The 25,209-nt window shown below is 33.5% G+C and overlaps 1 protein-coding gene across 1 annotated transcript in view; it reads right to left on the bottom strand.

Moving 5' to 3' along the window:
• Hil (peptidase hillarin) overlaps positions 1-25,209 on the bottom strand; it is a 163,658-nt gene that overhangs the window by 103,250 nt on the left and 35,199 nt on the right. The gene's annotated exons all lie outside the window — the stretch shown is intronic.

A 25,209-nucleotide genomic window follows, 5' to 3' on the forward strand; every position in this document is an offset into this window, starting at 1 on the left:
ATAAATTAATGTAAACAGTAATTTAAAGGTGATTATTGTTTTTTATACAAGTTATCGCCTGACACAAAAAGAATACCTTCTTTGAACGATTACCTGAAATTACTGATAAGGCTTCACTAATGATAGTTTAAGTAGTTTTTATGCCACATTACAGCTTATGCCAATAATATAAATTAGAAATTGTTTGCATCTTCCATTTAGTTTGTAGATGTACATTGTTCATGTCTTACCTACCTACGTTTTTGGTGTCGATATTTTATTTGCATTTAAAAATGACGTCGACAACAGGTTTTATTCCGGTTAAGTGTAGTTTTAAAGGTGCCTTCAGTCTAAGAGAGAAAAATATAATATTAAATGTACACGATGCACTTGTACATAAACGCCCTTTAAGTAATGTTCGTGAAATCGTTAAGATGTGTTCAAATATGACAGGGGTTGGAGAAGCAACAATTTATAGATTCCTAAAAGAAAGAAAAGGAGGAACTGTTTCATCTCCCAAGAAGAGTGGAGGGAGTAAACCCTTGGAAATTGAAGAAATACATAAAAACATGATAAGACGCAGCGTCCACTCATTTTTTTTTAACAAAGAATTTCCAACATTTTACAAAATCCAAACATTAATTAGAGAAAACGAAGAGTTACCAATCATAAGCAACAAGAAATTATGGGGACTATTGAGAGAGATGGGATTTCGTTGGCAAAAGAATAGAAGAAAATCCGTTTTAATTGAAAAAGATTACATTGTATGTTGGAGACGAGATTATCTAAGAACTATTAAAAAGTACCGAGAAGAAGGGAAAACAATTTTTTATTTGGACGAGACTTGGCTAAATGAAGGTCATACTGTACCATATCTATGGGTTGATACAAATGTGAAAAGTTCCCGTCAGGCATTCATCGAAGGTGTATCTACTGGAATAAACAATATTCCCGTTGGAAAAGGACGCAGACTCATAATAACCCATATTGGAAACGAATACGGTTTTGTCAATGGTGGATTATTAAGTTTTGCCTCAAAATCAACCAAAGATTACCATGAGGAAATGACTGCTGACGTTTTTGAAGAATATTTTGAGCAAATGTTGGATTTAATTCCAAAAAATTCTGTCATAGTAATGGATAATGCTAGTTACCATTCAAGACTTGCAGAAAAATTGCCAACAACGGCATGGAAAAAAGGAGAGATAATCGAATGGTTGGATAAACACGCAATTTAGTACAAGGAGAATTAGACAAAAAAGGAATTATTACCTATTGTAAAGCAACATAAAGCAGGTTTTTTATTGAGTCACCCGTATCAACAGTTTAGGGATTTGCATACATAATGTGCTATCAATATGATGGAAATGGACTATAGATGGTTTATTGGTAAGAAATTAATACAAAAGTATTTTTTACAAATCAAAGATAAAAAAAATCTGTTAATATAGTCAACATACACATAAATATAAATATAAAATATAAAAACAGTGTTTAACTAATATACTTGACAATTACAACAAATTATAATTGGAAGTAAAATACTCCTTATATGTAAAAATGGCATTCAGTATAAGGTAACTCTTAATTTTTGTCTTAAACTGATGAAAATTAAGAGCTTTTTCTAGCTGACACAATGTTGTAGAATTTTATGACTAAATACCTTGAACCATATCTGGATCTCTCAAGTCGGCCAAATTCTTGATAAGATTATTGTTGCATCTGGTTGGATAATTGTGAAAATCTACATGCATATTGTATTGGCTAAGATTTTGTTTAATATGCAACAAACGCTGCATAATGTATTCACGAGATAAAGTTTAAATTTTAAAAGCTCTAAAAGAGTTTCTACAGTCTGCTCCATAACAGAGCCCAGAGGTAATACGAACACACTTTATTTATACATTTTTTGTGGACTTTAGTGCTGCCTTTGATACAGTTGATCGGCGGGCCCTTTTTTACAAGTTGAGTTGCTTAGGATTATCTACTAAAGTGCTAAATTTGTTAAAAAGTATGTTCGCAAGTACAAAATCGGCAGTCTGGTCAAGGGAAGGTCTATCTGAATGGTTTGACTGTAATGGTTTAATTATAAGACTTTTATTATATGCAGATGATTTGGTTTTGATGGCAATCAATCCGAAGGTGCTACAGCGGATGATTAATGAACTGGAAAAATACTGCAGGATGTGAAATCTAAAAATCAATTTAGATAAATCCAAAATTCTTATATTCAGAAGAGGAGGTGGTGTGATCAGGGAATCTTGGAAGCTGAATGATCAAGTATTGGTCATATTGGTCATGAATGATCAAGGTAGTGAATAACTATAATTATTTGGGAATGATACTAACACCCAAGTTGTCGTTTAAAGCTCATCTAAAAAAGCGCCAGAGTTTGACAAAAGTAGCGATTCGCACGGCTTGGAGTAGGTTAGTGTCTAAGACTGATATACCCTTTTTGGCTAAAGTAACAGTGTATGAGTCGGTGATAAGATCAATTTTGACTTATGGGTCTCAGGTATGGGGTCTTTTTGAGTACGATGAGGTGGAAATAATCAGAAGATTTTATATAAAAAAAATTTTCTCTTGTCCAAGGTATTGTCCTAACTTTATGTTAGATTTGGAGACAGGTATTGCTAGAGTCAGCCTATATACAATGAATTTACATCAAAAATATGTTAAAAAAATACTAGGATATTCGAGTGATAGGTTGCCAAAATTTCTTTTGAAAGAAATGATAGGAGCAAGGTGTGGCTGGTGGAAAGAATGGATGAGCATCGGAAAAAAATTTGGAATTGAGGTAAGGTATGAATGGGAATGGAGAGAAATCTGGCCTAGTATGATTGAGAATATGATAGAAAAAAAGAAGGAGGAGATACAGCGTCAGGCTGAGAATAGGGCACTCGAATCAAAATTTTGTGGACACTACAAAGAACTGCGAGAAGAAGGAGTAAACATGCATTATCTACTGGAAATGGAACATTTTAGGGACATTCGATGGCTTTTTAAATTAAGATGTGGAGTTCTATATTTGAATGATCGACTTGGCAGAAATGATGAAAGAAGGTTTTGCTCAATGTGTAACACGAAGGAAAGGGAAGATGTGATACATTTTTTGGAAAATGTTCAGTATTGAGACATATTAGGTTAAAGTAGTTGGGTAGACATGAACTTAGTAGAGTGGAAGTAGTTACTATGATGAGACAGGGAAAGGCTGAGTTAGCAGGTTATTGTAGGGAGGCATGGGCGTATAGGTATGAGTTAGTGAGCCTATTTAATTACTAAATCTATTAGCATGGTGTTATTTCAATAGGATTAAAATATTAAAATTAGTATTAATAATTTTTTTGCGAATAGCTATTATCTTTTTATCTGTCTTGTCTATCTTGACTATTGTTCAAATCTCTTTAACATAAAAGTATTTATTTACAAAGTAAGGTAATTTACAGGAAAGTCAGTTTGTCAATTCTCTTTATATCAGTTCTCCGAATGTTTAGTGGAATTAAAAATCTATTCTTTGTTCAAAAAATAAAACCTTTTTCTCTCAGAGACTACCTGACCGTTAAGTCGTACATTGTATTAAATGAATTCTAGGAGTTGTTAAACCGGTGATTTAAAGGGATTTTGTGGTCCCTGACTTGTTTTTGGCGACGATTCAGTAACACAAAAATAGTCAAGTATCGGCCTTCAGTCGTAGCGGTTCGATGTTATAAAAATTTTCTCTCTTTGATTTTCACGCGGAAATAGTGTACTTAGAATCTTAAACGGGATATATTCACATCTGTTCGCGATCAACGACATAGCAAGAAGCATTTATGGTCGGCTTTCGATGATAATTATTATATAAAATCGCATTTGTTAGAATAGTTGTGATCAATAAAATTGACTGGTAGCAGATTCAATACTTTCTTTATTACCGGAAATCATCCTTACTTCGACCGAGATTATTTGGAATCGACGTCTTAATACGAAACCAACAAAACGCTTGGTTCCCTTTCTTATGTTTGGACGAAACATCACATCTCCACACATAATTTGGTACCCCTGGTGGGACAGCAAACGTCCTCTACAACACTACAGAAGCAAGGATTTCCAGTTAAAGAGTTCTGACTCCATCACCCACATCGAGATTTACGAAGACGCTGCTCCAAACCCGTGAGTCGTCTTCAAAACGACCCTCTCCAACAGGTAACACCGTTTACAACAACGGTGGACTTATAAACTTTATTTATTTTCGCGTTACTCAGTGACTCTAACTCGATACAATTTCTATAAACAATTCTCACAGTGTTTATTTGTATTTTATATATTATCACTCACTATAATTTTTATACTCGTTCTCGTTTTAAGTAATACTTTCTTACTTACTATAATTTACGCATAATATGCAATTTTGAATGTGTTTATCAAAGTCGTATCCTACTATATTTATGACTAATTAAAAATTACTTATCGCATTCATTTACAGATATTTCACGATTTTTTTACACATTTATATAACTTTGAATTTGAATTTTTACACATTTTTTATAGTATAGTACAATTTCAATTTTCAGCCACGATCTTTTTTCTTTTTAATAACAAACATATCTTTCTATCTCTACACTGTACACTGGTGTTGTCTCAGTTTTGTTTTCGTTTTATTATCACATATTTTAATTTATACTAATTGACATGGATCTATTGAAAAGAGAGCGTGGCACATGCAAGTCTACAATCACTAGAATTTTAAATTGGATCAATAACTCCCTTGATATTCAAACTAACACCTTTGAATTAGATCACCGAAAAGCACATTTAGTTAATACCTTTAATAATTACAATGATATTTGCAATAAAATAGAATCTATTGATGCGGTCGACTTGCATACCGAAAATAGGGAAGAAATCGAGGATAAATACTTCTCTGCTATGTCACGAATTGACGGAAAATTATCTCAATTAACGCTCAGTAACTCATCTTCCTCCCCATCACATTCTCAATCACAGGAACCCGCTAGTAATTCAAATGTAAGGTTACCACCCATTTCCGTCCCCAATTTCAATGGTGAATACAGTAAATGGCTCTCTTTTTACCAATTATTTTCTTCTCTAGTAAAGGATAACAATAGTATCACAAGGGCACAAAAATTAATATATTTAAAATCTTCTCTTAAAGGTGAACCCTTAACTTTAATTGACTCACTTGAAGTTACTCACGAAAATTTTGATCTCGCAATAACTATTTTAGAAAAAAAATATGATAATAATCTCGCTATAATAAATTCGCATATTAACGCTATAATAGATTTCCCTACACTTTCAAAGAGCAATTATCATTCATTAAATGAATTCGTAAATGATTTGAAAAGACATATTGACTCCTTAAAAATTCTGCATGTTCCGATCGAATCGTGGGATTATCTCTTAATAAATATTATAATTAGGAAACTTGATTTTGCCACTAAACGGTATTATGGCGAAAGAAGGGATCGCGACAACACTCCCTCGATTGTCGAACTTTTTGAAATATTGAATGAACGGTGCAACATTCTCGCAGACCTAACATATACCTCTGACTCAAAAAGAGAAAAATCACACGGCAAATATAATGCTACCTCTCTCCACCTCAACGCCTCTGCTACACTCCCATCTCGCGTTTATATTAAATGTAATTACTGCAATGATTCAGCTCACAAAATATATACATGCAGAAAATTTTCCTCTCTGCCACACTCTGAAAAATATAACTTTCTTAAGGCTAATCACATGTGTTCTAACTGTTTGGGTACAAAACACACCCATGCTGATTGTCCTTCACGAACTTGCTCAATCTGTTCCAAAAAACACCACACTCTACTGCATCAAAACTCCTATGCGCAATTATTCTGGCTCTTCCCATTCTCCGCATTCCGAAAATTATCGTTCTAACATAAATGGAAATCATTCACGATTTAACCATTCAACACAAAACCCTTCGTATGATAATAGAACTAAACATAACTCTTTTCGTCAACCAAATGATGCCAGTCCAACAACCTCACAAAACACCAATTCTCCTAGTCTCTCATATCAACATAAAAATACCACGCACTCCACGGAACCGCTTCGGACTAATAATGTCCAACCTTCTACTTCTAACAATTTTCCAGACAATGGAAACGACTCCAGCGTTGCTTTGAGTGCTACAAATAAGTCCTTTACATACTCTTCAGTTCTCTTATCCACTGTTCAAGTTAATTTGATCGACAAATCAGGAAGGCCCTTACTAATTAAGGCAGTCCTAGACTCTGGAAGCCAAAAAACGTTCTGTTCTCAAGAGTTGCTAAGTAAAATCAATTGCAAAATTTATCACAGGGAATTACAAATTTCTGGCATTTCACAAGGCTCTTTCACATCGAACTTAATGGCAAATATTAATGTTCATTCTCCTAATTTAAAATCTCAGCATCTTAACTTGAATTGTGCAGTTATCCCAAAAATAACTTGTCAGTTACCTCAATTTCATATTCACCCCAATAAGCTCAATATACCCAAGGGTTTCACTCTTGCTGACAAGCATTTTTATCAAAAATCAAATATTGACCTTTTGATAGGAGCAGATTATTATTATGACATTCTTCAACCAGGTCTCGTAAAGTTAGGACATAATCTCCCTACTCTTTTCAATACAATTTTTGGCTGGGCAATCGCTGGCAATGTTCCAAACTACGCTCAGTCTAAAAATAATGTCTCTCTATTTGTGCAAACTCAAAATACCCACTCTTCAGACTCAAACCTTTAAGCCCTTGTTTCTAAATTTTGGGAAACTGAAGATTGCCCCGGCGAAAAAATATTGTCCCCCGATGACCAATTAGCCGAATCAAATTTCATTAATCACCTCAAAATTCTCGAAAATGGTCGATTTCAAGTAAATCTACCTCAAAAATCTCCATCTGAGCACCTCAAGCTTGGTGAATCATTCCAAATTGCAAAAAAACGTTTCGAATCACTTGAAAAGAGATTTAAAAATGACTCCAATTTATATAATGCATACAAACATTTTATAGATCAATACATCTCCCTAAATCACGGTAAATATGTTCCTCTTACATACCACAACTCGCTAGATGAAAACAAATATTTTCTACCCCATCACTGCGTATTAAAGGATTCAGCAACCACCAAATTGCGCGTAGTGTTCGACGGAAGTGCAAAAACCACTTCTGGATACTCTTTAAACCAGATACTTCTTACCGGCTTTCAAACACAGCCAGATCTCTTTGATATCCTCTGTCGGTTTCGGCAATTTAAATTTGTTTTCATCGCCGACATCGAAAAGATGTATCGGCAAATTAATGTCAATCCCAATCAAACTTTTTTACAAAACATCCTTTGGAGAGATAGCCCACACGAACCCTTAAAGTGTATTGAGCTAACGTCTGTAACCTATGGCGTAACGTGCTCCAGTTTTCTAGCCACTCGCTGTTTAAAAGAGATAGCTACTTTAAATACCACAAAATACCCCCTTGGTTCTGATGCACTGTTAAATCAGACATATGTCGATGATATTTTATACGGAACCAACACTCTAGCCGAATTAGAAGCTGCATATCATGAATTAAATTCCATCTTAAACGGTCACAGTATCACTCTTCACAAATGGGTTTCTAACTCGGCTGAATTTTCTGCCAAATATATTCGGTCATCTCAGTCTAATTATGAAATAACCTCAAACAACTTAAATACCAATAAGGTCTTAGGTCTCTCGTGGCACCCCTTAGATGACTATTTTACGATTTCAATTCCAAGTCCTCCCACTGCTGATAATAGCTTCACAAAAAGAAACGCCCTCTCAGCACTCGCCAAAATATTTGACCCCATAGGTCTCTTGGGATCATTCACTGTCACTGGAAAGGTATTTATTCAAAAACTTTGGCTCAATAAATTAAATTGGGACGATCCACTCCCTGAAACTCTTGCTAAAGAATGGAAAAGATTTATTAACGATCTCACTCTCCTGGAGTCTCTTAAAGTACCCCGTAATCTTTTTAACAGCAGGCAAATCTCTAAAATTGAAATACACGGATTTGCCGATGCCTCAAGTAAGGCTCAGGCCGCTGTTTTATATTTTCGCACAATTTACGCTGATGATACTATCAGTTGTACTCTAATCGCATCCAAATCTCGTCTAGCTCCCTTAAAAACGGTATCCATTCCTAGATTGGAGCTATCAGCCATGTTACTACTGTCAAGGTTAACTAAAAAAATAAATTCCACCTTTGCAAATCGCTTGCACTTCTCCATTAATTTGTGGACAGATTCACAAATCGCGTTATGTTGGATAAACTCTTCTGCCTCGCGCTGGAACACTTATGTAGCAAATAGAGTAACTCAAATTCAAGACCTAACATCAAATTTTTCTTGGAGACACGTTCGTTCTCATGAAAATGCAGCAGATTGTCTATCTCGCGGCTTGACCGCTACTGAATTTCTAAATTCCCGGATGTGGTGGAACGGCCCTGAATTTCTACTTAAAACGAACTTAAACCTAACGACATTTAACCCGAACTCTACCCAAGTATTATTACCGGACGAAAAGGTATCATCCCTTATAATCAGTTCAAAAATCTCAACGCAAGATGAATTTATCAATAATCTATTTTCAAGGTTTTCCTCTTACTCTAAATTATTACGCACCACTGCCTACATATACAGGTTCTCGTTTAATGCAAGAAACTCATCTGATAAAAAACTTGGTATTTTATCTCCGGACGAATTGCGATCCGCCTCTATATCAATATTTAAGGCTATACAATCCCTAAAATTCTCTAAAGAAATCTTGGAAATAAAAACCCAAGGAATTACATCAAATAAGTCCTTAATTACCCTGAACCCTTTTTTGAATGCAGACGGACTTCTCTGCGTCGGTGGACGCCTGAAAAACGCTAATATCCCCTATGAACAAAAACATCCAATATTGTTACCATCTAACTCTCACATTATCAATTTATTACTAACTCATGAACATTGTCGTCTAGGCCACGCCGGACCGCAAACGACATTGTCCAACGTCAGACTTAATTATTGGCCTTTAAACGGACTTCGAACACTAAAAAAAATTGTAAAAAATTGTCACGTATGTTTTAGATTTCGCGCTAAACCTATGGAACAAATCATGGGAAATTTACCTAAGGTTAGAATTACTCCTTCTCGCCCTTTTCAAAATGTGGGCTGCGATTTCGGTGGGCCATTTCTTATTAAATCCTCTAAGTTAAGAAAGGCTCCAATGCCAAAAAGGTTACATATCTATTTTCGTCTGTCTAGCCACAAAGGCCGTTCACATAGAATTAGTGTCATCACTCTCTACTGATTCATTTTTATTATGTCTAAAAAGATTCATTGCCCGAAGAGGTCTTCCCTCTCTCATATATAGTGACAACGCAACCAATTTCGCTGGTTCAAAAAATGAACTTAAGGATTTGCGCGAATTTTTTAAATCCCCTAGTTTTTCAAATGACATGCAAAATTTCGCTGCACAAAATTTCATAGAATGGAAGTTTATTCCACCTCATAGTCCCCATTGGGGAGGTATATGGGAAGCAGCAATTAAAAGTGCCAAATATCACATTCGTCGAATGATAGGGAATGCTTATTTAGTGTTTGAAGAATTCAGTACAATTCTCTCGCAGATCGAGGCAATTTTAAACTCACGCCCTATTTGCCCCTTGTCGAATGATCCCTCTGATCTACAATGTCTTACACCCGGACACTTTCTAATAGGCAGTAGCCTTACCTCTTACCCTGAAAAAACATTACTACACTTACCAATTAATAGGCTTAACTTCCTTCAAAGATGTTCACAGATTCAACAGTCGTTTTGGAAACGATGGTCTGTTGAATATCTTAGCCAACTGCATAGTCGACCAAAGTGGTCCAAAGTAAGTCAAAATATTAAGATAAATGATTTAGTCTTATTAAGAACTGATAACTGTCCCCCTCTAAAATGGCCTACCGCGAGAGTCCTGGAACTTTTTCCGGGGTCAGATAATCATGTCCGCGCAGTTAAAATTAGAACTGCTACGGGAGAGACTGTTCGACCAATAACTAAATTATATCTCTTACCACAATTTGATTAGGTATATTTTCTTTCGCGTTTTTCTTTCTATTACGCTTTCAATATTATTTACCCATTTTTTACATAGGTACATATCTATTATAACTATCCGCAATTCGCGCGGGCGAGCTTATGTTCAAATCTCTTTAACATAAAAGTATTTATTTACAAAGTAAGGTAATTTACAGGAAAGTCAGTTTGTCAATTCTCTTTATATCAGTTCTCCGAATGTTTAGTGGAATTAAAAATCTATTCTTTGTTCAAAAAATAAAACCTTTTTCTCTCAGAGACTACCTGACCGTTAAGTCGTACATTGTATTAAATGAATTCTAGGAGTTGTTAAACCGGTGATTTAAAGGGATTTTGTGGTCCCTGACTTGTTTTTGGCGACGATTCAGTAACACAAAAATAGTCAAGTATCGGCCTTCAGTCGTAGCGGTTCGATGTTATAAAAATTTTCTCTCTTTGATTTTCACGCGGAAATAGTGTACTTAGAATCTTAAACGGGATATATTCACATCTGTTCGCGATCAACGACATAGCAAGAAGCATTTATGGTCGGCTTTCGATGATAATTATTATATAAAATCGCATTTGTTAGAATAGTTGTGATCAATAAAATTGACTGGTAGCAGATTCAATACTTTCTTTATTACCGGAAATCATCCTTACTTCGACCGAGATTATTTGGAATCGACGTCTTAATACGAAACCAACAAAACGCTTGGTTCCCTTTCTTATGTTTGGACGAAACATCACATCTCCACACAACTATCTTGTTGTTATTATTATTATTATATCAACAGCTTTCACCCCCTCTAAGGGACACATTCAATCATTTTAAATGCAATATATACCTTACTGTTATACTTTGTTACTACTGTTTAGTCTAGTGCGAAGTGCTACTTAGTAGGATATACACATTTAGTTTATTACTAACATTTATATGAATATTTACTTAATTTATTTTTTATTAATTTTAATGAACTTGTTAGATGTAATGAGCCTTAGTGTAATTTTTTGTATATTAATTAGGGTATAATATTAGTTTGCCAACCCTTCTGATGGCATGTGCCAAGGAGAACAAATGTCACTAAAAGAGAAAATTGTATTTTTTTTAATGGGAAATAAAAAGACATTATTGATTGATTGATTGATTGATTAAACACACTTTCTTTGTTGCCCAAACACTTTATCAATATGACAAGAATGACCGCAGGAGAGAATAGCATATGAAATAAAGGCAACAGAACGCATATTATTTTTGATATTATTTCACACGTTTTTCAGCAGCTTCAATATTGTTTCTTTTCCACAATTCTGTATCTTTCATTTATTAAGACATAATCTATCAGATTTCTGACTAGTCTTTCTTTGTTATCTTGGGGGAACTTCCATGTATATAGCCTTCGCATAGAAAGTTTATAGAAAATGTTTGTGATTATGAAGTCGTTCTCTTAGCAAAATTATAACAACCTGTTTCCTCTCTCATTTGTCATTACAAGTCAGTAGCTTTCTACATCATCATTCAATCTTCGCTTATCCACTGCTGGACATAGATCTCCCTCATAATTTTCCATCTATTTCGATCTTGTGCCTCTTGCATCCAATTCCTATGACAACGTTTTAGATCGTCAGTCCAACGTGTTGGTGGACGACCTCTGCTTCGGTAGGCATCATCTCTTGGTCTCCATTCCAGTATCCGCTTTGTGTCCATCTATTATCTGTCATTCGAGCCACGTGTCCTGCCCAGTTCCATTTCAGTGTTGCTACTCTCTCTACTGCATCAGCCACTCCTGTTCTTTGTCGTAGCTGGCGGTTTGGGATCTTGTCTCGTAGTGAAACGCCCAACATAGCACTCTCCATCGCCCTTTGACACACACGGATCTTTTAAACTGTTCTCCTTGTCATGGTCAACGTTTCCGCACCGTAAGTTAACACTGGCAAAACACACTGATTAAACGTTTTTCTTTTAAGGCATATTGGTATATCAGACGATTTAAAAATATGGTTCAGCTTGCCGAAGGCTGCCCAAGTCAGTCTTATATGACGGAGAAGCTCAACGGTTTGGTTATCTTTTCCTATGCGAATCTCATGACCTAGGTATTTATAGGCCATTACCTGGTCTATGGATCTTGTTCCTACGCATATATCTTCGCTGACTACAAGATTTGTCATCATCTGGCTTTTAGATATATTTATTTTCAATCCCTTTTCTAGCGAGGAAAGGTAGAGCTGATTTAAAAGTTCTTTGGCCTCATCTATCCTATCAGCTATTAGTACAATATCATCTGCAAACCTTAGATGGCTAAGCTTTTCTCCGTTTATGTTTATGCCCTTGTCGGTGAGTTTTGCCCTTTTACATATATATTCCAAAAGCGTAGTGAACAGTTTCGGCGATATGGTGTCCCCCTGGCGTACTCCACGTTGTATCGGGAATTTCTGGGTTTGACGATCACCCACTCTAACACTGGCTGTTGCGTTTTGGTATACGTGTTTAATTATATTTATATACCGATAGTCAATTCGGCATTCTGTCAAGGCTTCCAACATTTTTTGTTGATTTACGGTGTCGAATGTCTTTCATAGTCGACAAATATTAAAGCTAGTGGTTTATTATATTCAGTGCATTTTTCTACAAGATTTTTTATTACCAGTAGGTGATCGTTTGTTCCATAGCCTTTTCTAAAACCCGCCTGTTCTATGGGCTGATAAAATTCCAATTTATTTTCTAGTCGTTTCGTAATTATTTTTGTAAATAGTTTATAAATATGTGAAAGTAGACTTATGGGCCTGTAATTCCTGAGGTCGGTAGCATCCCCTTTTTTATGAAGTATGATAATTTCTGCGTTATACCACTGGGTTGGTGTTATTACTTCCTGCAAACATCAAGTGAATAGTTTGGCAAGGACCTGCCATAATCTTTTTCCAGCCACTTTCAACGCATCTGCCACTATTTCATCGCCTCCGGGGGACTTACTGTTTTTCATTTCTTGCACTGACCTTCGAACTTCATTGGGTATTACGTCCGGTAAAATTTCAGATCCCTGATTGATTATCTTTGGTAATGATCCACTCCGGTTACATTGCTGTTCTTTGTATAGTTGTCTATAAAAACTCTCTATCGTGTTCATAATTTGAACTCTATCCTCAGTGATTTGCCCCTGTTCATTTCTTAATTTGTGGACGTTTTTTTTCCAATGGACATGCTCTATCTGAGTACTTTCAAGCTTTTGTTTTCTTCTATTACTCTAGTTATTTCCATCGTATTGTATCCTCTCAGATCTTTTCTAACTTCCTTTTTAATTTTCTTATTCAAAATTCTTAGTTTATTTTGGTTATGATCCTGATGTTTTGTGTTGTGGCTTTCTACATGCTTGTCGCAATTTCCTTTGCCAGTCTTGGCATTGAAATCGCCCAGGATAATTGTAGTGCACCTTGATATTGTTGATGATAGGACTGAATTTATATTCTTGTAAAACACTTCGATTTCGTCGATGTCAGATGCTGTTGTCAGGCGTGAGGATTGTCGTAGCGGCATATATCTGTGTGATATTCAGTCTGTTTGTATTTTTGTGAACTTGCAGTATCAAAATTCCGTTACATATAGGTTTAGACACAGTTTAATTATTGGTATTAAACAGGAGTTTAATCTAGTTTTAGTTAAAGGTGTCAATTTTTCTGGATATCGTCAAATCTGTTATATTAAATGAAGACCACGGTGGAAAAACAAGGTATGTACATTTTTGTTTCAAGTCAAAGTTATAAAGCCATCTGATGGAGAAACTAGCAGTTTATGATGCACAAGCTATCGGTAGGCAATAACAAGCGATGTCAATTAAAAGCTGACCATAAACTTTTATCATACTTGCTAAGAACCAGAAATGTCCGAGCGGAATTGCAAGTATACAAGGAATGTCAGTCTCGGGCACAGCACAGCTGGTACGAAACACGTGTTTTTGTTTTGTTATTCATTCTGGCTTTTATTGATTTAGAGGTTATTGTGTGTCGTATTAGTTTAAATTGTGTGATTAATAAAGTAATTAGTTGTTGAAAATGTCAAGTAGTGATGAAGACGTGGAATCACCAAAACAAGAAGAATCTAAAGGATGAATGACTGATGTCATACGAAAGCTTCGTCTGCAGAATCATGAGAGCGGCGATAGCTGTAATTGTAAGCGTTTAAAATATTATGAAAATGTGACTGAAAGCGAAAGAATTAAACTGCTGCATGATTTTAATGCTCTAGATTCAAGTGACACACTTGAACACAACTACCATATCACAGGTCTAATTTCGATCAAAATGATCGCACAAAAACGTTCTAGGCAGCCTAATTCCGAGCCAGCAAAACATCACGACTACTCTTTTGGCTATATGGTTAGGGTTTTGAGAGATACTCAAATGCAAGAGATACCTGTCTGTTTCAAAGCATTTTGTTCAATCCACGGCATCACTAAGAGAAAAGTTGAGTATATTCAAAGTTACGATAAATAATGACGTGCCATATGACTCAAAACTGTAAACATATTTATGGCTAATAGCTTTTCTGTTCTAGTTATTTCGGCGCTCAGTTGAAAGACCTGTTCACCTGAATTATGATGAGTCACCCACGATTCGAAATTTCCAGGCAGGCCGAATAACAACCAGTATGAGCGACTTACTCGGGTCTTCAATGGGGGATCGCCGCATTCTCGAATAACAGGATTTTATATTTAAAGAGGAATTTTGTTGTAAGGACAGTTAGTATTTGAACATCGCGCCGCGCTTTAAAATGTAACACACGTATTATAATAAATTATATAATTATTAGTATAAGATCAATTAGTAATAAAGACTTTAATAAATTTGTAAGTGTTATAAATAGAAATTTCAATAATAAATAAAGACAATAAATTAGATTAATAATAACATAACAGAGGGCTTAAAACAAACGGCGTTGCACCCTCTGATCTAAGAGATAAGCACTCAAATCGGCTACATAAACTAAGCATTATTACTAAAGATTCCATAAGTTATTCCATTATAGTAATAAAAATACATCTAAAATTTACCTTCCTGAAGAGTTTAATGTAAAAAAAAATTACGAATTATTTCAAGAAAAAAATCCTCAGATAAAGATTGCATATGACAGCTTTCGACGAGAATTTCATGAATTTACCCTGGCTGAAATCAGTTCTCTACAAAAACAAGAACACAATCCTGAAGTAGAAAGTAAATTAAAATATTTACACACAGAAAAAAAACTACACAAATTAAAGGTCCAGGATTTTTATGACCGAAAGAAGTAGGCAAAAAGGTTTGCTAGACGTGACAAAGGATATGAAGTTCTGGTCATGGACTATCAAAAAAATGTCTCACTTCCACACATCAGAACAAACGATGTGTACTATAGAAAACAGTTGTCAATGTATTCTTTTAATATTCATCTGCCTTCTAAAGGTAAATCTATTGTCTACACTTATATTGAGACCATAGCTAAAAAAGGCTCAAAACGGAGTTATATCTTTCGTAAATAATTTCATTATGAATCAGTTGGACAAACAAGTAAGAACAGTAAAAAAATTTTTGTGACTCAGCAGGGGGCCATAATAAAAATTACAATGTTTAAATATCTGCATTTTCTTGTTCAAATGTTAAAACGATTAGACACCGTATCAATAACATTTCCTATTAGGGGGCATTCCTATATGGAATGCGATAAAAATTTTGGTTTGGTAAAGATGAAGATCAGGATGGAAACTCCACAGGAGTTTTATGAGTTGTTACGTAATGCCCAAATGAAGCCAGAACCGTTCCAAGTAGTCAAAGTTAAAGAGGTTCCAGCTATCGTTAGAGACTGGGCAAACTTTCTAGATGTAATCTCACTATATGCTGACTAGAAGAACAGCCCTTTCAAAAATTCAACAACTAAAAGAAATCTTAATTGAAGCTAAACATAAGTTTATAAAGCACCGATCATCCTATAATGGGTCACTCTACAAATCCGTCGTCTACGCGAACAAAAAATCTGCTGAGCAAATGGAAACTTTTTGAGTGATGAAGAGTTTTACCTGCCAGATAAAGCCTATTATGGTAATATTTTTTTTTACATATTTCATATTTGATTTATATTTGAAAATATTATTTTTATTTGCAGGTTTGGTGAATATATCTAAAGAAAAGTTTAACGACTTAAAAATTCTGTGGAGCTGACGCAAGACGTTTCTACGAAAGCCTTCCTCAAGAACAATAATTTTTATGTTTCATCTTTTCAATTACATTTAAATATAAAATACCTTTAAGTAACTCTAACATATTTTATTTTTACATTATTTCTACAATTAGCAAAACCAAGGAATGTCATGACATACCTCCTTTTTCACTAGTATAAATTACTCCTTTTTTTTAAAGTGACATATTGACTTAGCTACAAGTACTTAAAATAAATACCTTTTTATTATTTAGCCTCAATAAGAAATATACTAATAATTAGACTTCGGCAAATATGCAAATAAAAATGTAGAAAATATGCGCATAAATATGCACGTGTTTACCCGAAAATATGCAAATATTTTACAAAATATGCATACAAATAAATAAAAAAATCGTAAAATAGTAACAATTTTATTTAAAAAAAAAGTGTACATAACTAAATATTTCCTACTATTCATTAAGATTTACATTTATTTTAAGTAACTACATCATTTTTAAGTATGAATAAACTTATTTAGAATTATGGTAACAATAAATGACCAAGTGGTGTTCAAAATTTTCTAACAAAAACTTGTGGCTTCTGTCTGAGTACATATATTTATATATGGAAAAACTTCGTTCAACATCAACTGATGTAACGGGAGCATTTTTCAAACTAACCAAAACATTTGGTTCTAAATTAATTGTTTCCGAAATATTTCCAGCTAGAACACTGACTACTTCAGAAAGAATATGGTAACCTTTATTTTTTTCCATAGTAGCTTCAAATTTTTTTAAAATATCTTTTCCAATATTACCTCTAACGTTCCAACAACATAACGCAAATTCTTTTATTAATGCTGTACTTTCGAACAATGACAGTTTTGGTGATTCTAACTGAGTAATTGTTTTTTGAACAAAACTAAAATTTGATTTTATAAATAAAAGTTCTTGTTGAAGCAAGTTACTCTGAAAAGTTTGTTTAGAATCCAAAAGAGATTGGGAACTTTCATCTGTTAACGTATCAATTATGTTCTTTATTTTAACAAAATGATCTGCATAAAAATTAGCTGCTTCTAACCATGTTCCCCATCGCGTTAAAATAGGTTGTGGTGGAAGAGGAATGTTAGGTAGCATTTCTTTATAAAGTTGAATTCTTATAGGAGATTTAAGAAATACTTTTTTGACACTGGATATCATGGTATTTACAAGAGGAAACTTTTTTCGTATTTCCTCTGCAACTCTGTTTAATCCATGCGCTACACAAGTAACATGTATTAAATCTGGGAAAAATATTTTTAAATTTTGTCCTGCTTTCACCATATAAGGAGCAGCATCCGATAAAATAAGCAGTAATTTATTAGAAGGAATAGTTGTCGGAAGAAAAAAAGTTGCTAATGTTTCTTGTATAAAACGCGAAATTGTTAAAGCATTTGTTTTCTCAAGTTGCTGGCATGAAATAAGATGAGATTTTGGTAAGGTATCTTCTTTAAGAACACCAATCAATAAATGAGCAATATACTTTCCTGAGGAATCAGTGGTTTCGTCTACAGATATGTAAAAATAATTATCTGCAATTTCTTCCTTAATATTAATTAACACCGACGAGTATAGCCCGTTCACATTATTTCTTCTTAGAGACCGATCACTTGGAACATTAAGTTTGCAATATTTTTTTAGAAACGAACTAAAATTTACATTTGCTAATTTTGAAAGCGGTATGTTTGCAGACACTAATGCGCGACACAAGTCTTCATTAAAAGTTTCTTGCTCATCTAATTTTTTTGAAGTAGATTGGAAACATTTAGCCATTGAAGTTTGATGTTTTCCTCCTATTTTTCCTTTTTTTGCAATGTGTGAAGCAGTTCTCACATGTTGGTCTATCTGAAATTTCTTCTCACATGCTATCTATAAATAAAAATAAAAACCTTTATTTTAACCCAAAATTTAAAATATAAAAATATACAAGGTGTTTTTGGTTAATCAAATAACTGGTTTGGAAAAAAAAATACTCGCTAAGTGTTTTAAATGCAGTATTAATCCACAAATTAGTTTTTGTTACTAACCATTAGTACATCATATAACTTATTTTAAAATTCAACAAAAGTTTTTTTTTTGTTAATTCAATTACAATAAAAATAATTGTGTTTTAGAATAGCTGACTTCATAAAAAAAAGTAAAGGTGAAAAATTTTTCTAAATACACACCATTGTATTGTACCATGGACAATTTTTTCTCACTAAAGGAAGCTATTTTTCATTTAAAAACAACCTACGAGTACTAAATTTCAAGTAAATACGTTTATTGGTTTTAAAGTTATTGTTGTTATTAACTAAAAGAATTTAATTTTTTTTAATTTTAACACCCTGTATCTCGAAAAGTAAATAAGTTTGACCCCTCATTAACTATATCGTTTTGTTCAATTTTTCGAGAAGTATCTACAGTCAAACGTTGTAAGTGTCATTTGGAAACACCCTGTATGTATGAAATATTAGATATTTAATAGAAAATATTAGATACTTACAATTTTGCCACAGACTGAACAGTAGATTTTTCCCATATCCATAGACAGCTCTTTATAAGGTTTAATCCAAGTTGAAGCACTGGTTGTTTTAGGCATTATAAAATCACAATCTTCCTTTTTGTTACGCACAACGAGTGTTTACGCTTTGAATATCAAAACAAAAATGATTTACAAATCTGAGCATCAAATTAGAAATGTTTAGGTACCTAATTCAATAAACTGGGAGATTTTGGAAAATCCCTAAATTAGGAACAAAACTATTAGCCGTTTACCTGCTGTTAGGATACAATAAATTGTAGATAGATTTGGGGATTAGATCATAAAATGCAAATGAGCGAACCCTTAGCGATTATCCAATAACTGAATGCCTCAGTGACCGAGACTTTCTAAGAATGTTGAGGGCTACTTAAATTGATCTTCTTTGAAATTGTAAATGTTTTGTACCTGTAGAGATTACGTACTTAGATCATTTCTTGATTAAAATGACTACAAAATTTTATACAAGAATTGAAATAAATTGGTATGTTTAAAAATTTTCAAATACAGTATAAAAATCTGAACTTTTATGCACTTTATGCAAACTTTTATACAAATATGCCAAAATATGAAATATTTGCATAAAATATGCACAATATGCAAAATATGCAATATGCATATTTGCCGAAGTCTACTAATAATAAAGAGTGTAAAATAGATCGCAGGTATCTCTTTAAAATAATGAGTTACACAATTACGAAAATATTAAACTTCAATTTTCTCAAATTCAACTTTAAGTGACATTCCTTGTCCCCTAGGTTATCAAATTTAAAATAATTACAGGACCATTTATTAGATTATTTTCTACCTAGTTAATTGGTTTTTTAGAACTGCAAATAAAAGCAATATTTTAAACTTGATCAACTATATCTTAAGTTACGGTACTCCAATTATGGTTTAATCTGCTGAAAAACCAATAATACTTTGCACATAAAAAGCAAATAGCTGTAGTTATTTTTAACGCCGACCTAGTGTTGTGTTAATAAACGATGCTATTAGTTATAATTGACTAATTTAGAAATTTACCTCAAATTATAAGCAAACTAGGTAATATCTCGAGAAAACTATTATTACAAGAATGTCTATATTTTAATCGAGAGCTAACATCCGGTCGAAAATTAAATTGGAAATAAATGAGATTTTGTTGGAAAATAAATCCTTGATTGATTTCGACAACTTGCATTACAAATAATAGTTTTCAGTAAAAAAATTATTAAAAAGGCAAACGAATATTATACTAAACGAATTAACTACAACAGACTTGCGGATATTCTTTCCAAACAATCTTGAGATCTTATCTTTAAATGTAGCAGTCCAAATTTAGCAACAGACCAATTAATAACAGTTATACAGGAAAATATTGACAAATGTACTTATTAAGTATAAAAAAATAAATAAAAAAACAAAAAAATTTCACCATGCATTACCAAAGATCCAGTACAATCCACTATAGTTTATTTTTATGAACGAGAGAGTAATTAGCATAATTTTAACTGGTAGCTCCGACCACTCCATGGGCGTGCTCAAGATTAATTGAAAAATTACTTTGAATAATTGTAAAAAATAAATGAATTATTTCAGTGTTATAAAGTGTTATGTGTATGTAAACAAAAGTGACCTCTTTTATCACACAGTATATTAGAACTGACTGTCCTACATTAAAAAGGGTTTTAAAAAATTCACATTTTTTTTTAATTTTTAAAAATTACAAAAGAGAAAAAGAGTTTTTAAAACCGTCTAAGGTATGTTAAATAGATGAATAAAAATATTAATATAAAACTTACAGCTACTTGTTACAAATCCAAATCAGATTCAGAAGATGAACTTTCAGAACCAAGATTTATAATAACTGGCTCGATCATTTTATCAGTAATATTGTCCAGCTTCCACATTTTTTCCTCTTCTTTAATAGTGTGATTTACTGCCTTTTCCCAGTTTTCAGGTTTTACATTATTTACGGCCTCCAAAAACAACTGTTTAACATCATGAATTTTAAAAGTGGTATTTTTTCTTGAAACTTCACTCTTTATCTGTGCCCATACCAGTTCAATCGGGTTTAATTCACAATGATATGGTGGGGATCTAAGTACTGTCATTCCACGATTTTTGGCAATTTCATCAATTTCGTATTTTTTAAATTTTTCTTTATGAAGGGCACACAACGAATAAAGTTCCTTTCTTATAGATCCGGGATGGTACGTAATATTTTTTGAACTCAGCCAATTCTGCAAGTCTTTTTTTAACCACTTGGTTGTGGGCAGTCCTTCTATAAGTCTGGAGTGATAACTTGCATTATCCATTACTATTACACAGTTCTTAGGAAGAAGATCTATCATTTGTTCGAACCATTCTTGAAAGACATCAGCGTTCATGTCTTCATGGTAGTCACCGGTACTAGTTGATTCAAAAGTTAATAAACCACCTTCAACAAAACCGTCTGAACTGCCAATGTGTACTATTATCAGCCTGAGTCCCTTTCCTGATGGTGGGTTTAAACCAGTAGATAAGTTATTTACAAAAGCGTGCCTTTGACTTGTAACAGTTTCATCCTGCCAAAATTTATTTGGTGTATGACCCTCGTTGATCCATGTTTCATCAAGATAAAATATTTTTCTTTTTTGGTTTCTCATTTCCTTTATGGTTCTTAGAAAATGTCTTCTCCATATGACAATATCGCTTCTTTCTAATAAAATAGACTTTCTGGGATTCTTTTTCCAGCGGAAGCCTATTTCTTTTAAAAGTTTCCATAACGTACTTCGACTCATTTCTGGGTAATCCTTATCATCTCGAACTGAGACAAGAACTTTATCCAATGTTGGAAATTCTTGTCTAAAGAAGAATTCATGCACTTTCCGTCGAAGTCCTTCTTTAAAATTATATTCTATTTGAAATTTTGGTTTCCCTGGAGCATTACGTGGCATTTGAAAACTACCACATTTCTCTTCTTTAATAACTCTGTAAATCGTAGATTTCCCAACACCAAGTGTACTGCTAACTAACTCAACGGTCTCATCAACACTTTCACATAAACGTTTGTCTGTAAATGATTTAAAACAATTAAATATTAATGTTTTTTCATTAACTGTTAGAGGACCAATTTTTCGGCGTTTACACGGCACTTCCAAATTTTCCATAACACTAGTATACACAATAAACTGCACCTTGCAACTGAAGTACCTACTTTTAGTGAACTGTTAAGAATTTTGAATACGCCACTTGGACCTTCCTATATACAAAATGGAAAAAACCCACTATCACATTTTCTGTGGAATAAGTTTAGAAGGTAATTATCTAGTCAATTACTGTCGTAGATTCCTGGAATTAAAGAATTAAATGTTTGATTGTTGAAACCCTTACTTCGTGGAATGCACTCATTTCAGATAAAATAAAACGTTTTATTTTATCTAAAGAATTAAACTTTATTTTGCAAATAGGCAAAGAATTAAACTTTATTTTGCAAATAGATAAAATAAAACGTTTTATTTTATCTAAAGAATTAAACTTTATTTTGCAAATAGGTAGGTACTTATTAAACTTTTATTGGTTATATATAACCAATAAAATAAACATCTTACATTTCTTGCAAATTCATTAGTACCTGTTAACCTCCATCACTCCGACACTGGCAACCTTATTTAGGGATTAGTAACCCTCACAACTATTGTATTCTATTCTGCTCCAACCTTTATACCTGGTGGTCATACTCAATTTAAAATTGTTTTCCTATATACTTCTGTAAACTTGTTGACAAATATCTGTTTTTCATTGAGTCACCCGTATCAACAGTTTAGGGATTTGCATACATAATTTATTGTTTTATTACTCTCTCATACATAAAAATACACTATAGTGAAAAAGATAGACTATATCGACTAACAAAGGTTCATGTAAATGATCATGATTTACTTGTAAAATATAAAGCATATAGAAATAAACTGCATTCACTTATCGACAAAACAAAAATTTTTATAAAAATAAAATTCTAGAAAATTCAAATTAAAATAAACAATTATAGAGTGTAGTGCAAGATTTAAATAGAACAAAAGTAAAGCAAAAATACCTATTGAGGGTCTTCATATCCAAATGGGAAATATATTGACTCAACCCTCCCATATTGAAAACGAATTTAATAAGACATTTTCAGAGCGACATGTACGAACTCATCACTTTATAGCCCCCCATAAAATTATTAGACCCTCCGAGATATAGCAAACTGATCACCGGCATCCTTTGGAGACCGGTAAACTCATCACCAGTATTTTTGCCCCAAGGCCTGATACCTCTTACATTTCTTGTTAATTTTTGCTTCATATTGCTTCATATTTAAATTTAAATTTAACTGATATATTTATATCGGGTGTCGGGTGCCTCCCGGTGAGTGGCTTATTAGACGTATCTGTCAATCTAAACGGATTTGAAATATAGAAATTTGGCTGCATAAGTTTTAAATAGTGAACTTTTTAATGAAAATATTAATAACTTTGTTATTTTTTTTGCTATAGGAGTTGGATTATTCTTTCAAATTATCAAACCTTAGCGCAGGGCTTCCCAAACTATGCGTCGCGACGCCCTGGGGCGTCGCTGCATTGTCCCAGCGCGGACTTTTAATACAGAAAATATATTTATTTGAATTTAAATGACTATAAAATATATGTATTAATAAATAAATCAAATAAAATAATAATATATCAATAAGTCGATAAACCCTTGATTTATTCGAAATTATTCAAAAAATTGTTCAATCCGAAAATTATCCGATGGTCCACGAAATTATCCGAAAATCAGATAATTATCCGGACATTGGCAACATCGGGTTCCCTACTGTCGCGCGTGTTATGTCATTTAGTTTTATTACTCACGCGGAGTTTTCTGCTATCAACAATGGATACTTATATTCAAAAGAATAGAAAACGAAGTGAAGAATCAGACGAGAGCAGTAATGTTAATTTAAGTAAAAAGAAGAAATATAGGAAATGTGACGACCAATATTTGGATTTTGGATTTACCTGCGTTACTAAAGGTAATGTAGAATTTCCACAATGTATCGTTTATCACAAACTGTTGGCGGCTGAAAGTATGCTTCCTAATAAACTAAAACGACATTTGGAATTAACTCACAGTCATTTAGAAGGTAAGCCAAGAGACTTTTTTGTGAGAAAATTGCGAGAGCTAAAACATCAGACCACGGCTTTGGTTTCAAGAGCATCAATTCCTACCAAAGCATTGTTCACCTCTTACATGGTAGCTTAGCGCGTTGCCAAATGTAAAAAACCACATACGATCGCTGGGGAACTGATCTTACCTGCAGCGGTTGATATGGTAACACTGATAATTGGAGAATCGGCAGCTAAAGAAATAAAAAATGTATCTCTTTCAAACAATACGGTTAGTCGCCGTATTCACGACATGGCAGAAGATATTAATGAGCAAATTGTGGGGAAACTTTATGTGGTTTATTTGCCATTCAACTGGACGAGACGACTGATAGTAATGATGATGCTCAATTGATATGTTATGTACGGTACATACAAGAAACAAATATATGTGAGGATTTGTTATTTTGCAGAAAATATGTGAAAGTTGTAAAGCTACGGATTTATTCGAGATTTTAAACTCATATATGACTGAAAGTAATATTACCTGGGAAAACTGTGTAGGCGTGTGTACGGATGGTGCCCGAGCGATGTCTGGACAGTACTGGACAGTCTGGACTCGTTGGCTGTCCAAAGGCAACGTACTCGGACGTGTACCCGAATTAAGAAATGAATTTTACACGTATCTACATACAAAATCATATGATGAAACAATACTCATATCCTGCAATTGGCAGATAAAATTACTGAGTTTCAGAAGAAGTTGCTCTTATGGAATATAAAATTAGAAGATCAAGAAATTGACTGTTTCCCTACTTTACAAGGTATTCTACAAGAAAAATCGATAGAAATTCTTGATCCCTCTTTAAAAAATATGTTTACACAAACTCTTTGAGAAATATTTTCCCGAAGATATGAAGCAATATGACTGGGTCAGAAACTCTTTCCTATCATCCACACCATAGACACTTTCAATAGAGGAAGAAGAATAACTGACATAATTGTCCTGTGATTCCAGCCTAAAGCTTCAATACGACAAAGACAAACTGTTTGAATTTTGGAGCTCACTTTCCCATCAGCACTGCTGCATTAAAGGTTTGATTACCATTTGCGACTTCGTACTTGTGCGAAACTGGCATTTATGCAGTTGCAGTAATTAAAAATAAGTACAGGTCAAACATAAACTTAGAAAAAGAAATGAGAGTGACAATTTCCAAACTGGTACCCCGGTTTCATAACCTGTGCTCAAAAAAGCAAGCACATCCCTCAGATTAACCAGCCAGTTACATAAATAAATATCCCTTTACATTTTTGTGCCTATTTTTTGATTT

Source organism: Diabrotica undecimpunctata, chromosome 5 (assembly GCF_040954645.1).
Source record: "Diabrotica undecimpunctata isolate CICGRU chromosome 5, icDiaUnde3, whole genome shotgun sequence".
NCBI lineage: Eukaryota > Metazoa > Arthropoda > Insecta > Coleoptera > Chrysomelidae > Diabrotica > Diabrotica undecimpunctata.